We start from the raw sequence: 19,825 nt of genomic DNA on the forward strand, positions 1-19,825 counted from the left end.
AGGGGGGATGGCCATGCTGCAATCCCTTCTCCTCCATTCTCCTCTCGGGATCTTGGGCACACACGCACACGCGCCCGGCATGAGTTTTAAGCCGCTGGGTCTGGGACTTGAACCGCGGTCGACTACATGGGAGTCCAGCGACATAACCATTACGCTAACTGCTGGTCCCAAGAAACTCTCATGTTTTGAGACTCAGTTCACACGCTATGCTCCCCGAGAAGTTTGTTAGACATTATGCCTCCACATCACTCCAGTTTGTGTTAGAGAGGGCAGAGGACTAGTCAGGTCAAGCTGCAAGGATGACTCTTACACTCTTCTTTGCTACTTGCTATAATATTTATGTTTTGGGGCTCTCGTGCCTTTTTCAATCCCAGAGTCTGTAAGTTAAGCAGTGAGGAGGCGTGGTTCAGGCACGAGGCAACGAAGGCCCTATGTAAGACAGGGCAGGAGCAGTGACTAGGAGGGACACCTGCAAGAGAAGCTGGGACGTAACCGGCAGCAGAACGTGGTCACTGCCTTTGGAGAGCCGTAGGACTGTTCTCATCGTCACTCCTTCTTGCCCTGCTCATGTTCTTCCTCTCCTCTATTAGTTCCTCTTCCTAGGCTTTAAATATTCTGAAATGCTGCTCATTGAAAACACACAAAACCAGAATCCAAAAACTGCCTTGAACCCCATAGTCTTACCATAGCTCACCTTTTAATCCCATGAAACATCCCTTAAAAAGCAGTCTTTTCTCTTTCTACTGACCAGCAACCTACTGCCATCTGGTTTCTGACCCCCGCACTGCAGTTACACGTTACAAGAAGCCTCTTCCTTGTCAAAGCTAAGAACTTTTCGTCTTTATCATCCTAGATCTTCCTGCTATAGTGACGCTATTAAGCCCAGTCTTCTTGAAAATATTCTTTCCTTGTTTTCTGGCACACTGCAGATGCTGGTCTTATATTCTACCATTATTTGGGCTCCCTTTACTTTGACCACTTTAGGGTTTTGCCAGCACTGAAGGGTTCATTCCTTGGGCCCCCCTGTTCTCTTTTTACAAAGTCTTTAAGCATATTCCAGGTTGGTTTTTATCACCACCTAAGGATGTCCACATCTGTTTCTCTAGCGTCAGACTCATACACCAAGCTGCCTCATATTTGAATGTCCTACATATAACACGGTATTGCCATGCCCAAAAGTAGATTAATAGAGTCCTAATACAAAGGCTGCTCATCTTCTTTGCTATTGAGCTCTTCTGGTGGTTATTACATACCCACAGGAGTGGAAATCTGCAGTCATCTCTGATGCCTCCCTTAATGCTGTCTCCCATCCGTCAGGACCTGCGACTGTCAGTTATTTCCTTCATTACTCCCTTCCCTGCATGCCCATATCCAGTTCATATCAGAGCTTTTCTGACTTAAATTCCGAAACACTGAGGCCAGCGGGTGGCATACTGGTTAAGGTGCTAGATTCCTGCATTGCTGATGTGGTTCCTGTCCCTGATACGGTGGCTCAGAGCTCACACCGAGTGCATGTGTATGTGTGCCCCAAATCTCAGGAGGATGGAGGAGAAGGGATCGTGGCATGGCCATCCCCACTGGGGGATGATTTCTTTCCCTCTCACAGTCTTGCTCTGTCTCTCCACATGCTCTATCGCAAAAAAAATAAATAAATAAATAATTAAACACTTCTCAAGCCTACTCCTTTTTCTCCAAACTTAGTAAAGCCTTGAAAAAAAGGGAAATTTTCTCCTCTTATCCTTGTTTCAGCCTAGACTTTAAACTACTCTTCCTGTTTCTGTCATTCCCCCTTCAAATACATCTACCACCATCCAGCCAGCTGCACATCATGTCTGGACTACATGGCCGACCTCATCTAAAACTCTTCAAAAATACCTTAGACTATAGGAAGACATCCAAGAAAGTATTTGTATATCTAGGACACAGGCTTTTACACTTTGTAAAATAAGGATGGGGTCTTTAAAAGCCCTCTGTTAAGATACAGTGTATATGGCAATATCTTTGACAACTAACATACAATGGATTGATGCTGGGAAAAAAGAAATCAGCAAGTAGATCACTAGTGCTCAGTTTCAAGAGTACAACATGATGTGGCTGAAAGTGGTATCAGTCCTGCCCTACCTGATCGGCCCATTCTGTCATTTACCCTGAAATGCCTTAGTCAGATGTATACATGCAAAGGCTTGCTGTTAAATTCATACTCGCCCAGTTATATACCAGGGTACTTCAAAAAGATCATGGCAAAACGTAAGTGTACCTCCATACGAACAATTTTGAAATCCACAGGTAGCTTTTCCGTGATATGCACTTTACATGAACTTTCTGAAGACCTTCATAGGTTGTTTGAGAGATGAACTTTGTTGTAGTAAGATGTAAATCAGCAGAAGATGGAGACTCTCACATTCTAGTAAAGAGTACCCAGAAAGGAGGAAAGGACACAGAAAGAAAAAATAATACTAACAACTGTAAGTCCTAATCCTACTAAACAACCAAGACGTGAGGTTCATTTCCATTAAAAGTTATCACCACTTTTCAACTAAAAATATATTCGTGAAGCTCATACAGTGTTCCAACTAACCTCCTCAATAATGCCTTTTCTGATTCTACAAGGCAGCCAATTGTCACATTCTTTGATCTTGAAAAACTGTGGTCTTGGCCAGAGGGTGGTGTGGAGGCTAAAGAAAGCTGGATCCCACATGACCGACTCTGTGGTCTGAGTTCTGGACCCAGAGGCTTAAAAATCATGCCAGGCCCATGTGTGTGTGTATGTGTGTGTGTGTGTGTGTCCAAAATCTCAAGAGGCGCATGGAGAAGAAGGGATTGTAGCATGGGCAGATTTCCCTCTTTCCTTCTCTCTCTCCCTCTGTCTCTCTCTGGTGAGCACACAGCCCTATAGCAAACACTAAAAGCTAAAAGTAAAAAAAGGACCCCAAATAAGTAGCAGAAATAGTTATATTATTTCTTGGTGTTTATCTATCTATATATCTATATCTATATCTATCTATCTATCTACACACACATATATTCATACACACATGTACACACACACACACACACACACACCCCTAAATAACTGAAACAGTGCTTATCTTTTCTATGTGTGATGCTGATTTTTATTCTGCTCTGTTTCTTTGTTAAATTTCAGCCTTTACTGATTTGAAAGCACGAATGTCAGCCTCCATGTAAAGTCTCAGCTCACGACTCCCTAAAGCATACATGATATTCGAGCAGCAGCATGCTGAGTGAATGAGATGAACACATTAATGACACTTCAGAGATATAATAGCTAAAGATGCTGAAACTGTATTTTTTTTAAAAATCCAAGAATTAGTGGAAGATATCATTAATATTTTCCAGATAGACTAAATAAATATAAAATTCTTAATCAGGCTGTGTATCAGTTATCTTTAGCTATGTAGCACATCACTCCAAGGACAGTGGCTAAAAACAGTGTAATGTATGATTTCTCATAAATCTGTGAGTTAGCCGGGTGGCTCCTCTACTGGTTTCACCTGAGCTCATTCACACAGCTGTAGTCAGCTGGAACCAAAGGTCCAAGATGGCCTCTCCTGAATGTCAGGCACTCGGTGCTGGCCCTCAGCTGGGGTGTCTCAGCTCCTCTTCTCCATGTGGCCTTTGACCTTCCAGTAGCTAGACTGGCTTCTTATACTGAGGTGACAGGGCAGCATTTAAGAGGGCAAAGTAGGAGCTGTCTCTTGAGGCCTGGACTCCACCCTCCTCCTCTTGTTAGTCATCCTCTCTAATCAGCTGTGCTCTTTCCCCACGTCTTTTCTCCTGTGGTTTTTGAAATAAGTATAGCCAAGGAGAGTTCGTGCACAGCCCGAGGAAGTCAGCCTCTCACCATCTGCTAAGTTTGTCCTCAGTGGCCAAATGAAGTCCGGCTGCTTCGTCTCATGGTCAATGAAATGAGAGGCAGAGGCTGGAGAGGGAGTTTCTCTCTATAATCAGCGACGGTGAGACAGAGAGCTCCATGAAACCGTAGGTGTACAGCTTTTGGGTACTGAGGTTTGAGGGGCAGGCTTCTGAGGATTTTTACTCTATGTTACTAGCTAATAAGAGCATTTAAAATTTGCAGTCTGGTTAAGACAGAACTGTATTTAAAGGCACTCAGAATAATATATCTAGTCTAACTCTTGCTATTTCTGTGAATTTAGCAAGTAACTTAACCTCTTTTTAGGTCTGTCTTCCCAACCGTAATTTGGATGTTACAGAAGGTGGTTGTGTGGATTAAATGTTATCATCCCTGAAGGGCCTGGAGAAATGACCTTTTCCCTCAATGTCAGATCTCCTACCTTATCTCTGGATAGAGTCAACCTACATCATGTAGCATATTTTCAGGCTTTATCAGTATAGAAACCAAAGTGTTAAAGAGTCATATTCTGGGGACCAGAGGGTGGCTTGGTGGTTAAGGTGCTGGACACGCCCACATGGCTGACCACAGTTCAAGTCCTGGACACGCCCACATGGCTGACCACAGTTCAAGTCCTGGACATGCCCACATAGTTGACCACAGTTCAAGTCCTGGACCTGGTAACTTGCTTGTTTTCTCACTTCCCCCCTCCCTTGCTCTCTGTGTCCCTCTCTGGGCAAATTAAAATAAATGAAATTTAATAAATATTTAAAAAAGAATCATATTCTGTATTTGAAATTTCATTTTACTATTTATAAAAAAGAAATTGATTGAGGGAAAAGGATTATATTTCATTATAAAAAATTTCAAATTTGTTTGCGAAGAATAGTGTAGTCAACTCCACATACACATCAATCACAATTATTATTGAGATTTTTCATACTTGATTTATTGCTTCCTTTTGTGAGGTATTCTATAGTATAGTATCCAGACACTATGCACACCCCAGCATGCATTTCTAAAAATATGGGTACATTGTTACATTACTAAAATAAGTTATTATACCTAGTAAATATTCAAATGTCTTCAACAATTTTGATAGTTCTGTGTGCATTTAGTCCTATTCCTATTTTAGAGATTTTGTTAGTAACTATACAGAGATTGGTGGATGAAGAAATAATTTGTCACTTTCAATATGTGCTATTTTTTTTTTTTTTTTGGAGAGATTTTCACTGTAGGGCGCGTGCGCTCGCCAGACAGACAGAGAGAGACATAGAGACAGAAAGCAAGAAATCACCCCCCAGGGGGGATGGTCACGCCGCAATCCCTTTCTCCTCCATTCTCCTCTCGGGATCTTGGGCACGCACGCACACGTGCCCGGCGTGAGTTTTAAGCCACCGGGTCCGGGACACGAACCGCGGTCGACTACGTGGGAGTCCAGCGACATAGCCATTACGCTAACTGCTGGTTCCCAATATGTGCTATTTTAACAGCACGAAAAGGTGTTGTCCATTTAAGTTGGCTTCTGATTTGAAATATAGATTGTTAGTGTGAGTTAATTATATTCAAATGACTCTTGATATGACAGGTGAAATTTGGAAAAATAAATACTAAAGCAAAAATAGATATTGTTTTCACAAGAGAAAGCTTCAAAACATCATCGTCAGGCTATCTTTGCTTGTATATTGTTTGTAAATACTTATATCTTATCAGAAAGAATAAAATAATTCATGAAAATGGGAATTATGGAAAAACCATGCATAGATTTAAAAAAAAATCCCTACACCAAAATGAATGCAAACTTTAACTTCATGTTTCTCTGAACCCTCAAAGCATCTCACACAAATAAAAGGTCCCACTACTTTATAGCAGTTTGATTTCTCACTCTGTGACCGAAACTGACTAAAAGATATACAAACACAAGAGATGGGTGTGAATGCCAGATGTGGTGTGTGTGGAGGAGTGGGGCCTGGGGAAGAACATTTGGAGGAGGGATACAGAGGCAGAGCATTGACCGGATGGGGGGTGTGGTGTTATCTGTTGAAGATATTTTGATCAACAGGACTGGAGAGAAATGTTCACTTCATAAAATCTCCAAGCAAACTTTGACCTTTCTCTCATATATATATATTTTCAAATGTGTTTTTTATTCATTATTTTGATGACTATAAATAAGTGTTTCCACTATGGAAAAGAAAGTTAGCACAGTACAGTTTCATGAGTGGGGAATTGATTTTCTGAAGTCTTCTTCCATGGAGCAAAAACTTTGGGAAAAACAAAAAACAACAACAACAAAAATCAACCTGAATGTTGGAATTCAGTTCTTTATATAAAGTCCCTTGTAAAAACAAAACAAAATAAAAACAAACTGAAAAGGAGGGGCAAGGAAAAACTTTAAAAAAGAAAAAGAGAAAAAAGAAGTTGGAATTTATTGCTTCTCCTCGGCTTCCTCCTTGGTCTGGTCTTCGGGCTCCTTGGTCTCCTTCACTGGAGGAGCCTCCAGCTTCTCAGCCTCTTTTTCGGCATTGTCGTTTTGGCCTGGCCCTTTCTTTTCTCTCTCTTCAATCTCTTTCCTGCATTCTTCAAACTTTGTTTTGAATTTCTGTGCCTTCTCGGCGTTTAGGAAACGGATGGCCAGCAGCTCTGCTTGGTGCACTCGTCGGCGTGGGTGTTCCAGACCCAGGCGCGGTCGCTGCCGCGTTCGGCCTGAGCTCTATGATCGGAGTGATGTAGTGGTTGGCGCAGATCTTCAGGGTCTTGTCCCTTCGCAAGGGAGGCGGATGGTCCCTTTCTTGTGCTTGAGCCTGACGTCGCCAGTTCCTTCCACTCCGGGAGCTCGTTCTCAGAGGCGAACCGGAACAGCTTGGCCGGTGTTTTAAAAAGTTTCTCTTCGGGGAATCAGCAGTTAGCGTAATGGCTATGTCGCTGGACTCCCACGTAGTCGACTGCGGTTCGCGTCCCCGACCTGGTGTCTTAAAACTCACACCGGGCGCTTGTGCGTGCGTGCCCAAGATCCCGAGAGGAGAATGGAGGAGAAGGGATTGCGGCGTGACCATCCCCCCTGGGGGGTGGTTTCTCGCTTTTTGTCTCTATGTCTCTCTCTCTCTGTCTGTCTGGCAAGTGCACGTGCCCTATAGTGAAAACCTCCCTATAGCAAAAATAAAGAAAGAAAGAAAAGAAAAAAAGAAAAAAAAGTTCATCTTCCTCCAACGTTTTAATTTATTGGTTCAAACTGGGGGTCGCGGTTGGACTCGTCAGCATTCTTGGTAGATGTATCATGGTCTTTGTGAGTGTCCTTGGCAGCCACAAGGTTGGCTTGGTCGGCGCTGGATCCGCGGCCTCTTGGCAATTGTCATAACTCCTTTCTCTCATATATTAAACCACAAATGAGTGGAGGGGAAAAAAAAATCAATAGATTCAAAGTAGCCAGAACAAAGGAAAAAATAAAAGCTTCTGAATTCACCAGAAAAGACACGAGTTGGTCGTGGGATCATAGCTAGACGAAGACGAGTGTGCTAATTAATATTTGTCCCAAGGGCTCTGAATTGGGACAGGAGAAACGCATACCATATTTGCCAGTTTCTAACTTACCCTCTCAAAGACAACCTGGTTTATTAAGTCCTCGAAGTCACACATTCGTTCTCTCCTCTTCAAACAAAACACAAATATGACAAATGTCTCTATCACAAAAGGAATGGCAAGCACCCACATTGTCTCTCAAAAGGGCCCAAACAGAAAATATCTTTCCCATGAAACCAATGGTGGATGCCCAAATTGTCATCTGAAGGGCCCAAAGGCAGAGCTCTTAGATCAAGACAAAGCCTGACGTGCACTGTCATGACTTACCAGGAGCCAAACTTTGAGCCTGCTGGCTTGTTCTCAAGATGCATTTACTTCTTCACCAACTGCAAAAGGTGCTAAGGGTAGCCAATGCCAGTTTGGGTAGGGGGAAACAGCTGTTTCAGCAACTGTTTGGTTCCATGCCAAATCTTATTCTGGGGACCAACTAACTCACAACGTTTGGCACTTCTTTTTTTTTTGAAGAGGTTTTTGCTATAGAGCATGTGCGCTTGCCAGACAGACAGAGAGAGACAGAGAGATAGAAAGCGAGAAATCACCCCTCAGGGGGGATGGTCACGCCACAATCCCTTCTCCTCCATTCTCCTCTCAGGATCTTGGGCACGCACACATGTGCGCCCGGCGTGAGTTTAAGCCACCGGGTCCAGGACTCGAACCATGGTCAACTATGTGGGAGTCCAGCGACATAGCCATTACGCTAACTGCTGGTACCCAATGTTTGGCACTTCTGGCTCTGGCTTACCAAAGTTTCTGAAATAGCCGAGGAATACTCGTTCAGGGGACCAAAAAAATCAAGTCCACGGCACCTCCCACAAAAAGACAAAAATTGGTGACTAAGGAAAAGAATTTATTCAGTGAAACCAACCTCAGGGATAGTGGACTGGGGTCTGCAGCTGTCTCTGTCAGACTGGACAAGACACAGAGCTGATAGAGGGAAAGGGGTGAACTTGAGCTTATAGTTTCAGTACAGCATCAGGGTCCATCATGAATTATACAAACATTACTACTCGGGAAATACTGAGGATTTAGACACTACCTCCAGGCACTGAGGACAAAGGAGAAGTGGTTTTTTATTTTCACAGATAAACTGCCACCTGATGCAACATGCAGAGAATAAATGAACAAGTGAAGACAACCATCAGCTTCTCGGATATGGGCGTGTCCACTCCTCCTCACGATAGGGCATACAACATATGACATATAAATCCATATGATGTAAGTAGATGTTCTAGTACTTTTTAATATATTTAATTTTACTTATTATTATTTAAAAAAATTTGACCAGAGAGGGACAGAGTGAGAGGGAAAGGGAAAGTGAGAAAGCAAGTTTCAGGTCTGGGACTTGAACCATAGTCAGCCATGTGGGAGTCCAGTGCCTTAACCACCACATCAACTGCCAGGTCCAAAGTTCTATTACTTTAATCATGTCCTAGTGGGTCCTTTTATACTACCTAAGGTACTTATGTTCAATTTTGGACATCACTGCCCAAGAGATCTCATGGCTAAATACAATAACTTAAAGGGATTGGGGATGAATTGTTCCCAGATGCTTATATTATTCTCTGCCAGAGGATTAGGTCTGATGCCTTTGACAGGTCTTTCTGTGGGTATATCTCCTTGCTCCATTCATAAGTTTGTCCAAGTGATTTGTATTGGCCAAGGGAATCAGCGAATATAAAGTAAACCTTAACTGAGATCTTCATCCAAGCCGTCTGCTCAGTCTAGAATGTGGAAGGAGAGGCTGTTTTGGTCCTGGAGTGCACCCCCTCTGCTCTGGTTCCCGCAACCACAGAGTGAAAAGATAGGAGGAGCCATCTTTCTGGTACTAATGCCACTTTACCCTCCACCCAACTAGGAGCAGAGACAAAGCAGGCCTGAGCAAAGCCAGCTCTTTACCCAAGTCGCCTTCCCAGTTTAGGGTGTGGTAGAAGAGGCTGTGTTGGCTGGGGCACTGCGTATAGCACGGCACACAATTTTGGATACCACCTCTACATTCTCACCTACCAACTCAGTCCCCTATCACATAGTGACCAGATAGATTTTCATATATAGGATCCAAATTTCTAAACACTCTGAGGTTCTGGAGGAGTACTCCAGAACTCCCACACTCACATCAGCAAAAAAGGAGAGAAATCCCTCTGTAAATTTGAACTTAAAACTCCTACTGTGGGTATCAAACTGTCATCCACAGTAGAAGGGAAAACTACATGTAGCTAATTCACATCAAAGAGAAGCACACATGCACACAACTACAGAAATCTAACCCAAAGAAGTACCAAGAAGTGTATCCCCGGATGATTGAAAGTCACAACAGATCCTTGAGAAGTATGAGAAACCCCAAAAATGCTTCTTCCCCCAAAGAACACAGTAATTCCTCACCAGCAATGGATAAAACACAATAAATCACTGAAATGTTAGAGAATTCAGACATTTTGTTGTAACTATACTCAATGAAATGTAGGAGAAAACAGACAACCAATTCCAGGACATGAGGAAATCTTTTCATGACTTGAAGGAGGAACTCTATAAATAGACACCCTATACAAGAATCAAATAGAACTTCTGGAGATAAAGATCATGATGTAAGAAATCAAAACTGCCCTCAAAAATGTTAAAGCAGGGAACCAGCAGTTAGCGTAATGGCTATGTTACTAGACTCCCACGTAGTTGACCGTGGTTCGTGTCCTGGACCCGGTGGCTTAAAACTCATGCTGAGCGCGTGTGCGTGCGTGCCCAAGATCCCGAGAGGAGAATGGAGGAGAAGGGATTGCGGTGTGACCATCCCCCCCGGGGGGGGGATTTCTCGCTTTCTGTCTCTATGTCTCTGTCTGGTGAGTGCACACGCCCTATAGCAAAAACCTCTCCAAAAAAAAAAAAGTTAAAGCAGATTAGACCATGCAGATGAATCTCTGACCTCAATAACAAAACTTCTGACAGTCCAAGCAATTGAGAAGGATGGAAAAATAACCATTAAAAATGAGGCCAGCATACAAGAAATTCTAGATACCATTGAACACCCAAATATTTAAACAATACCGATTCCAAAAGGTAAGGAATCTGATAAAGGGCTAGAAAATACATTCCACAAAATACTTGCTGAAAACTTTCCAAACCTAGAGAAACATTCAGACTTCTAGATTCAGGAAATACAAAGAATGCCAAATAGAATCAACATAAGAAGATCCTCTTCACAGTGTATCATAGCCAGATTTGTAAAAATCAAAGACAAAGACAGTGTTCTAAAAATATCAAGAGAGAAATGTCAAGTTACTTACAAAGGCTATCCTATTAGGATATCCTAATGTCAGACTTCTCAAATGAAACAATGTGAGCAAGGAAAGAATGGAAAGACATACTCAAACATTAAAAGAAAAACCATTTCAACCAAGAATACTGTATCTGCCAAAATTATGGGAAGAACAAATAAAATTATTCTCAGACAAACAAAAACTGAAAGAATTTATGAATATTAAACCAGGTCTTTAAGAATTACTAAAAGAAGTACTATATCAGGAAAATGAAAGAAAAACAGAAATAAGAGAACACAAAACAACTAAGAAAAAATGGCTAACAAAATGGCAAGGACAAACCTGCAATTATTGATAATAACATTACGTGTTAATGTATGAAATTCTCCATTTAGAAGACATAGACTGGTTGAATGTGTAAAATGACAGAAGTCCTCAATATACTACTTGCAAGAAAATCACCTCACTGAAAGACATACAGAGACTGTAATTAGTACCGTCACTGAGGAGAGCAATATGTAGGTCCCTCAAAGACCTACAAATAGAACTAACATATGAACCAGAAATTCCACTCCTGAGTATTTACTCAAAGGACAGGAAAATGCTCAGTTGGAAAAACACGTGCACACCCATGTTTATTGCCACATTATTCACAATTGCTAAAACATGGAACCAACTCAAATGTTCATGAACAGCTGAATGGATTGAAAACGTGTGGAACATATACACTACAGAATAGTACTCATCCATAAAAAATAGTGAGACTCTGGCATTTGTTAGGAATGGACAAATATGGAAGATTTACTGCTAAGTGAAGCAAGCCAGATGATGAAAGAGAGGCATTGTATGTCCCCACTCAATATGTACCAAATGTTGGCGCTCTATGGGGAAACCAAATGATTGGAAGGTATAAAAGCATGGAGAGCAGGGATGGCTTTATAGACAGTGGGGGAGAAGGGTGGGGATGAGGGAGGGAGAGAGGGAGAGAATCAAGGGGAAGAAGAAAGAAGCAATACATTAAGGGACCCAAAATTAAAAGAAATCTGTTGATTGTAATGTATATGTAACGTCTTTGGACTGATATGTAGTGTATTCATGATGAGAAAACTTACTTGGAATGCTATAGTAATATTCAGTGATTAAATGTAAAAATAAGCAAATGCATATAAAAAAGACATACATAGACTGAAAATAAAGGGTTGGAAAAAGATATTCCATGCAAATGGAAATAAAACAAAAAGGTTGGAGTCACAATAGTAAAATAGACTTTAAGAAAAAAACTGTAAGGACAAAGAAAGACACTATAAAGTACTAAAAGGGATAATTCACCAAGAGTATATAACACTTATACATAATTATGCACCCAACACTGGAGCACCCAGATATGTGAAAGAAAGACTGCTAGATCTAACAGAATAGAAAGACTCCAACACACTAATCACTGGAAATCTCAACACTCCACTGTATCCTCTGGACAGAATGTCTAGATGAAAAATAAAAAGATACAGGATCTAAATGATACCAATATATCAAATGGACTCTACACAACATTTCACACAACAACAGTAAAATATACATTTTTACCCTTTCATGGAATGTTTTTGAAGAATGACCACATGACGGCACAAAATAAGCCTTTACAAATTTAAAGTTATAGAAACTATATCCAGCATCTTCTCTGACCACAATGGAATTAAACTTGAAACTAACTCCAGAAAGAACTCTTGAAAATTCACAAACACATGGAAACTAAACAATAATCCTGAGGGAACCAGCAGTTGGCATAATGGCTATGTTGCTGGACTCCCACGTAGTCGACCGTGGTTCATGTCCCGGACCCGGTGGCTTAAAACTCACGCTGAGCATGTGTGTGTGCGTGCCCAAGATCCTCACAGGAGAATGGAGGAGAAGGGATTGTGGCATGACCATCCCCCCTGGGGGGGTGATTTCTCGCTTTCTATCTCTATGTCTCTCTCTGTCTGGCGAGCGCACATGCCCTATAGCGAAAAATCTCTCAAAAAACAATGTAATCCTGAATGACCTCACAACCACTGAAAAAATTTAAAATGAAATCAAAACATTCATTGAAACCAATGATTACAAGCACACTGATTTTCATAACCTGTGGGACACAGCAAAAGCACTCATAAGAGGGAAGTTCATAGCAATTAGTGCTCACATACACACATACACATACCCACAAACAATTAAAAGGTGGCAAATAGACTACCTAACAACACACTTCAGGAAACTGGAAAAACAACTACAAAACCCCCCAAAACACCAGGAGAAAAGGAATAATAAAGATTTGAGTAGGGGACCAGCAGATGGTGCAATGATTACATCACTGGACTTCTATGTAAGTCAACTATGGTTCAAGTCCTGGACCCAGCAGCTTCAAACTCATGCCAGGCACGTGTGTATGCGTGTCCAAAATCCTGAGAGAACAATGGAAGAGAAAGGATTGTGGCATGGCCATCCCCCCTGGGGGGTGATTTCTCACTTTCTTTCTGGCAAGCATATGTGCCCTATAGCACAAATCCATCTAAGAAGAAAGAAAGAAAGAAAGAGAAAGAAAGAGAAAGAAAGAAAGAGAAAGAAAAAGAAAGAAAAAGAAAGGAAGAAAGAAAAGAAAATAAGGAAAAAAAGATTGGAGCAGAAATAGTTGAAATAGAGCATAAAAGAACTATACAAAAAAAAAAAAAAAAGAACTATACAAAAAATAAATGAAACCAAATCTGGTTCTTTGAGAAGACAGACAAAATTGTCACATTATTACCTAGATTACTTGAGTAAAATAGAGAAAGGAACCAGATAAATCAGCGTGAAAACAGGCAACATTACAACAAACAGAACTATAAGAGATCATGAGACAATATTATAACTGATGCAATGCCAACAAACAAGAACATCTAGATGAGATAGACACATTTCTGGTCACATATTATCTACGATGAATGAATCAGGAAGACATAGAAAGCCTGAATAGACCAAAATAACAACAACAAAACAAACCAAAAAACCCAATGAGATTGAATTAGTAATAAATAGTTCCCCAAAAGAGAAAAACCCAAGTCCCAATGGCTTCACTTCTGAATTCTACAAAATTTTAAAGAAGAGCTAACTCCAATTCTACTCTATTTCTAAAGATTCTAAAGGAAGGAATCCTCCCAAATACATTCTATGGTGCCTTTCTCACCCTGATCCCCAAAACAGACAAGGACATAACAAAAAAATTAAAAAAGAAAACTACAGACCACTGTCCTTAATGAACACCAAAACAAAAATTCTCAACAAGAGGGACCAGCAGTTAGCGTAATGGCTATGTCGCTGGACTCCCACGTAGTCAACAGGGTACCTGGTGGCTTAAAACTCACACCGGGTGTGTGTGCATGCATGTCCAAGATTCCGAGAGGAGAATGGAGAAGGGATTGCGACGTGACCATCCCCCCTGGGGAGTGATTTCTCGCTTTCTATCTCTATGTCTCTCTCTGTCTGTCTGGCAAGAGCACGCGACCTATAGAGAAAACCTCTCAAAAAAAAAAAAATTCTCAACAAGATACTAGCAAACCATATCCAACAACACATTAAAAAGATTATACACCGTGGGACCAGCAGCTAGCGTAATAGCTATGTCGCTGGACTCCCATGTAGTCAACTGCGGTTCAAGTCCCGGGCCCGGTGGCTTAAACTCACGCCTGGTGTGTATGCATGCATGCCCAAGATCCCAAGAGGAGAATGGAGGAGAAGGGATTGCGGCGGCATGGCCATTACCCCCTGGGGGGTGATTTCTCACTTTCTGTCTCTCTGTCTCTGTCTTTCTGGCAAACGCATGCACCCTATAGCGAAAACCTCTCCTAAAAAAAGAAAAAAAAAATTATACACCATGACCATGTGGGCTTTATTCCTGGGATGTAAGGGTGGTTGAACATATGCAAAGCAATAAATGTAATACAACACATTAACAGAAGAAAAAGCCATGTGATCAAATCAATTGATGCACAAAAATCATTTAATAAAATACTATATCCCTTCATGATTAAGACTCTCAGCAATATCATCACAGAAGAGATATCAATAAAATAAAGGCCAAATATGACAGACCCATTGCCAAAATCACACTTTTAGTTTTTTTCCACTAAAAACTGGAACAAGAAAATGCCTCCCATTTTCTCTTCTCCTTTTCAACATAATACTGAAAGTCCTAGCCAATACAATAAGACAAGAGACTAAAATAAAATGCCTTCCAATAGGAAAAGGAGAAGTGAAATTATTTCTATTTGCAGATGACATGATTATGTACTTAGAAAACCCAAAATAGTCCAGAACAAAACTCCTGGAAGTGATAAAGGAATCCAGTAAAGTGGCAGGATATAAAAACAATGTACAACTCTTTCCAGTCTGTGCCAAACAATGGGCATCTCTTAGGACAACTGGCTGCAGTGGGGGCAAAAGAAAGCCCTAACACAAGAAGTGGAAGTTTGAGCTGGGATGCCCCACTGCCAGCACTAAGATCACCCCTGATGCATACACACAGTCTCTGTGTGAGGAGGTAACAATAAATATCATGCCTTGAGGCTGAACGTGGTGAGCTTTTCCTGGGGCTCAGAGTGTTGTACAAGCAAAGCATAGATCATCGATGTTGCCTACAACGCATACAATAATGATCTGGTCTGCACCAAGACCATGGTGAAGAGCTGCACCGTGCCAAATGACAGCACACCATACTGGCAGTAGTATGAGTCCTACTGTGCACTGCCCGTGAGCTTGGAGAAGGGAGCCAAGATGACTTCTGAGGAGGAAGAGATTTTAAACAAAAAGTGACTGAAAAAAGTTCAGAATAAATATGATGAAAGGAAAAAGAATGTCCAAACTAGCAGCTCCAGCAGGGCAAGTTTCTTGCATGCCTTTTTGCTTCAAGACCAGCCAGTGCAGCCGAACAGATAGCTATGTGCTAGAAGGTAGACCTGGGCTTCTTCCTGAGGAAAATCAAGGCCCAGAAAGGCAAATAAGTATTCCTGTCTTCATTCCTGTAACAAAGGTGTTTATTGTTCACAAGAATAATCAATAGATAATAATCTATAGCATTTTTATATACCAACAATGAACAGCCTGAGGTAGAACTGAAGAAAGGAGTCCCATTTATAATAGCCACCCCCCCAACACACACACACACACACACACACACACACACACACACACGTAGACACCTATAAATAAACTTAACCAAAGAAGTGGAAGAAGTGGAAGGCCTCTATAAGGAAAACTCTTCTTTGAAAACCTAAAAAAAGAAATTGAAAATAGTACACAAAAGTGAACAGATATTCCATCCTTCTTGATTGGAACAATTAACATAATTAAAATGTTAATTCTACTCAAATTAATGTACAAATTTAATGTAATTACAAATTGCCTGCGATTTTTTTTTTACAGAAACAGAATTACAAAATTTGTTCATAATCATAAAAAAAACCTGTATCACCAAACCAATACTGTGCAAAAAGAATAAAGTAGGAAACATCTCACACCTAATCTTAAAAGATTTTACACAGCTGTTACAATCAAAGCAGTATGATACTGGCACAAAACAAGCATGTAGACCACTGGAACGGAATAGAGAATCTAGGGGAAAAAACCCCACATATACAGCCAACTGATTTTTGACAAAGGGTACAAGACAATCCAGTGGGGAAAAGAAAATCTCTTCAGCAAATGGTGCTGGAAAAACTGGATATTCACCTGTAGAAATGAATATGAACCTCTATCTTTCCCCATTAACAAAAATCAACTTGAAATGGATCAAAGATTTAAATGTAAAACCTCAAACTATAAAACTACCATGAAAAAGATACGGAGAGAGACAGCTCCATGGCTCCTGTGATCTAGCCATTTGGGGAGAAAGGAAGATGTCCCACTGATAACTGGGCCTCCAGCATCCAAAACTTGCGTGAACAGCCTTTCTTCAAGAGACAGACAGCTCCATGGCTCCTGTGATCTAGCCATTTGGGGAGAAAGGAAGATGTCCCACTGATAACTGGGCCTCCAGCATCCAAAACTCGAGTGATTGAACTTCCAAGTTTGAACCGATCATCCACCAGATGACTAGAAATCGCTGCAGGACCACAAGAAATATGGGGAAGCAGGAAAATACCTCTCCCACAAGGGAAAAGGATAGCTCCTCTTTATCCACACACAGTTCAATGGAAATCATGGAAATGTCTGATAAAGAATTCAGAACATTCATAATGGCAAAGCTAACAGAGATGGAAGAGAAGAGAGACAAGGAACTGCTGAAGAGGAAGGAGAAAGGAGTTGAAGAGTTCCAGGAGGTAAGGAAATTCATGCAAGATCTAAAAGAGGAATTTCACACTTTACAAAAGAATCAGATGGAACTGTTAGAGATGAAGGCTATAATACAAGAAGTCAAAATCTCCCTTGAAAGTATTAAAAGCAGACTAGATCATACAGAAAATAGAATCTCTAATGTAGAAGAGAAAATGGTTGGCCTAGAAAAATCCACCGCGAAGACTGAGAAAATGGCCCAAAAATTTGAGAATAATATGCGAGAAGTACTAGATACCATCAAACGTCCAAACATCCGGATAATAGGCATCCCAGAAGGTGAAGAGACTCATAAGGGCATTGATAATCTATTCCATGAAATCTTACAAGAAAATTTTCCAAACCTGGAGAGGCACTCAAAGATTCAGTCCCAAGAAATACAGAGGACCCCAAATAGAATCAACCCAAGAAGATCTTCTCCAAGACACATTATAGCCAGATTGACCAAAACCACAGACAAAGACAAGATACTAAGACTGGCAAGAGAAAAAAGGCAAGTTACCTACAAAGGGTATCCCATCAGACTAACGGCAGACCTCTCATCGGAAACAATGAGAGCGAGGAGAGAATGGGAAAATGTATTCAAAGTATTAAGGGAAAAGCAATTTCAACCGAGAATTCTGTACCCAGCAAGGTTATCGTTCATTTGGGAAGAAAAGACACGAACTTTCCCAGATAAACAAAACCTGAAAGAATTTACCAGCACCAGACCGGATCTCCAAGAAGTTCTTAAGGGAGTGCTATGTCAGTAAAATTAAATGCAGACACACAGAAATAAGAGTTCAGAAACTAAGAAAATGGGCAACTTAATTGTAGGGCCAAAAGCTGGAGTTGAGTATTACATCCCAGATTTCAATCTGGAACATCGAACCTCAACAGATACAGAAGAAAGATTAAGTACATGAGACTGAACTGATGAAACAGTATTCTACGACTTGACTAAAATATTGCTGCTTTTCTTCTAAGCTTTGTTGTCTGGTTTTAAGGACTTTTGTCCTGTCTTCAGCTATCAATAGATTCATGTTCCGACTATTTGAACAGAATACTAACCTGTTTCTAGGCTTTAAGTTTCAAAGAAATATCCTTACCAGTTCAAAACTGCTTTTCTTGAAACCATCGGCTGATCTTGCTATTGAAAGTAGTTAGATTACTTATGATATTGTGTGACCAACGAAATGTTGGGGGAAAAGGGATTGAAGACAACTGTAGACAGCAGAGATAGTGTAATAAGAGAGTGGAATAGGGCAGAGGGCTAGACATGGGGTAAAAAACATATATATGAAAGTAGAAATGGAATATTATGGATGATAACATGCATTATTAAACCACTATGCAGTATATTCTAGATGGTAAACCACATTTAGAATGTTGTGATGATGCTCAGGGAATGAATGTAAATTAATAAAAAAAATTTCAGAAGAAAAATGATACGGAGATCTCTTGGAGACATCAGACTAGGCCAAGGTTCCTTTTTTTTTTTGACAGAATTATTTATTTAATTTTATTTATCATTATTATATTATTTTAATTTGAGGAGAGAGAGAGAGAGAGAAAGCCACCAGGTACAGGACTTAAACTTTTATTTTTTTTGGAGAGGCTTTCACTATAGGGCAAGTGTGCTCGCCAGACAGACAGAGAGAGACATAGAGACAGAAAGCGAGAAATCACCCCCCAGGGGGGATGGTCATGCCGCAATCCCTTCTCCATTCTCCTCTCGGGATCTTGGGCACGCACGCACATGCGCCCGGCGTGAGTTTTAAGCTACCGGGTCCGGGACACGAACCGCGGTCAACTACATGGGAGTCCAGCAACATAGCCATTATGCTAACTGCTGGTTCCCCAGGACTTAAATTTTGTTGACCCTGTGGGAGTCCAGCACCTTAACCACCATGCCACCTGCCAGCCCCTAAGCAGACTTCAGTAAGATCCCCAAAGCACAGGCAATAATTCTGAAATAGGCAAATGGGACTAGTCAGGCTAAAAAGCTTTTGCATAGCAAAAGACACAATAATTTGAATGAGGTGAGAACCCTCAGTATGGGAGAATATATTTGCAAACTATGCCTCAGCTGAGGAACTGATAACCAGAATACACAGGGAACTCAAGCAGCTTACCCACCAAAAAAACTTAACCAATTCAATGAAAAGATGGGCAAATGAGCTGAGCAGACAATTCTCTAAGGAAGACATATGAATAGACAAGAAGCAAGTGAAACAAATGCTCAACATCCCTTTTTACAAGGAAAAAGCAAACCAAAACCACAATGAAATACTACTTAACCTCAGTCAGAATGGTTAAGATAAAAAAAATGAAGGAATAATAAATGCCAATGAGGCTGCAGTGAAAAAGGAACCCTCCTACACTCTTGGTAGAAATTTAAGTTAGTACAGTCATTGTAGAGAGCGCTGTTAAGGTTCCTCAGAAGCCTATAAATAGAGCTTCCATATGACCCAGTAATTCTGCTCCTGGGTATCTACCAAAAGGATAGAGAAACACAGTTTAAAACATACTTGCAAATCCATGTTTATTGCAGCATTATTCACATTTGCTAAGACTTGAAATCAACCCAAATGTCCAAGAAGAGATGAATGGATTGAAAAAAATGTGTACATCTACTATGGAATATTACTAGCTAAAAAGCAAAAAAACAACAAGATCTTGCCATTTGATACAAAGTGGGCAAATATGGGAAATTTAATGTTAAATGAAGCAAGCCAGACTATGAAAGACAGGCATTGAATATCCCCACTCAATATATACTGAATGTCTGCACTCTATGGCAGAA

At 40.8% G+C, this 19,825-nt stretch overlaps 1 pseudogene; it reads right to left on the reverse strand.

The window, feature by feature from the left end:
- Nucleotides 1-6,299: 6,299 nt before the first annotated feature.
- LOC102487790 (ran-specific GTPase-activating protein-like) lies at nucleotides 6,300-19,562 on the reverse strand (annotated as a pseudogene).
- Between the last annotated feature and the right edge of the window lie 263 nt (nucleotides 19,563-19,825).

The sequence above is a fragment of the Tupaia chinensis genome, unplaced genomic scaffold (genome assembly GCF_000334495.1).
Source record: "Tupaia chinensis unplaced genomic scaffold, TupChi_1.0 Scaffold000183_1, whole genome shotgun sequence".
NCBI classification, from domain to species: domain Eukaryota; kingdom Metazoa; phylum Chordata; class Mammalia; order Scandentia; family Tupaiidae; genus Tupaia; species Tupaia belangeri.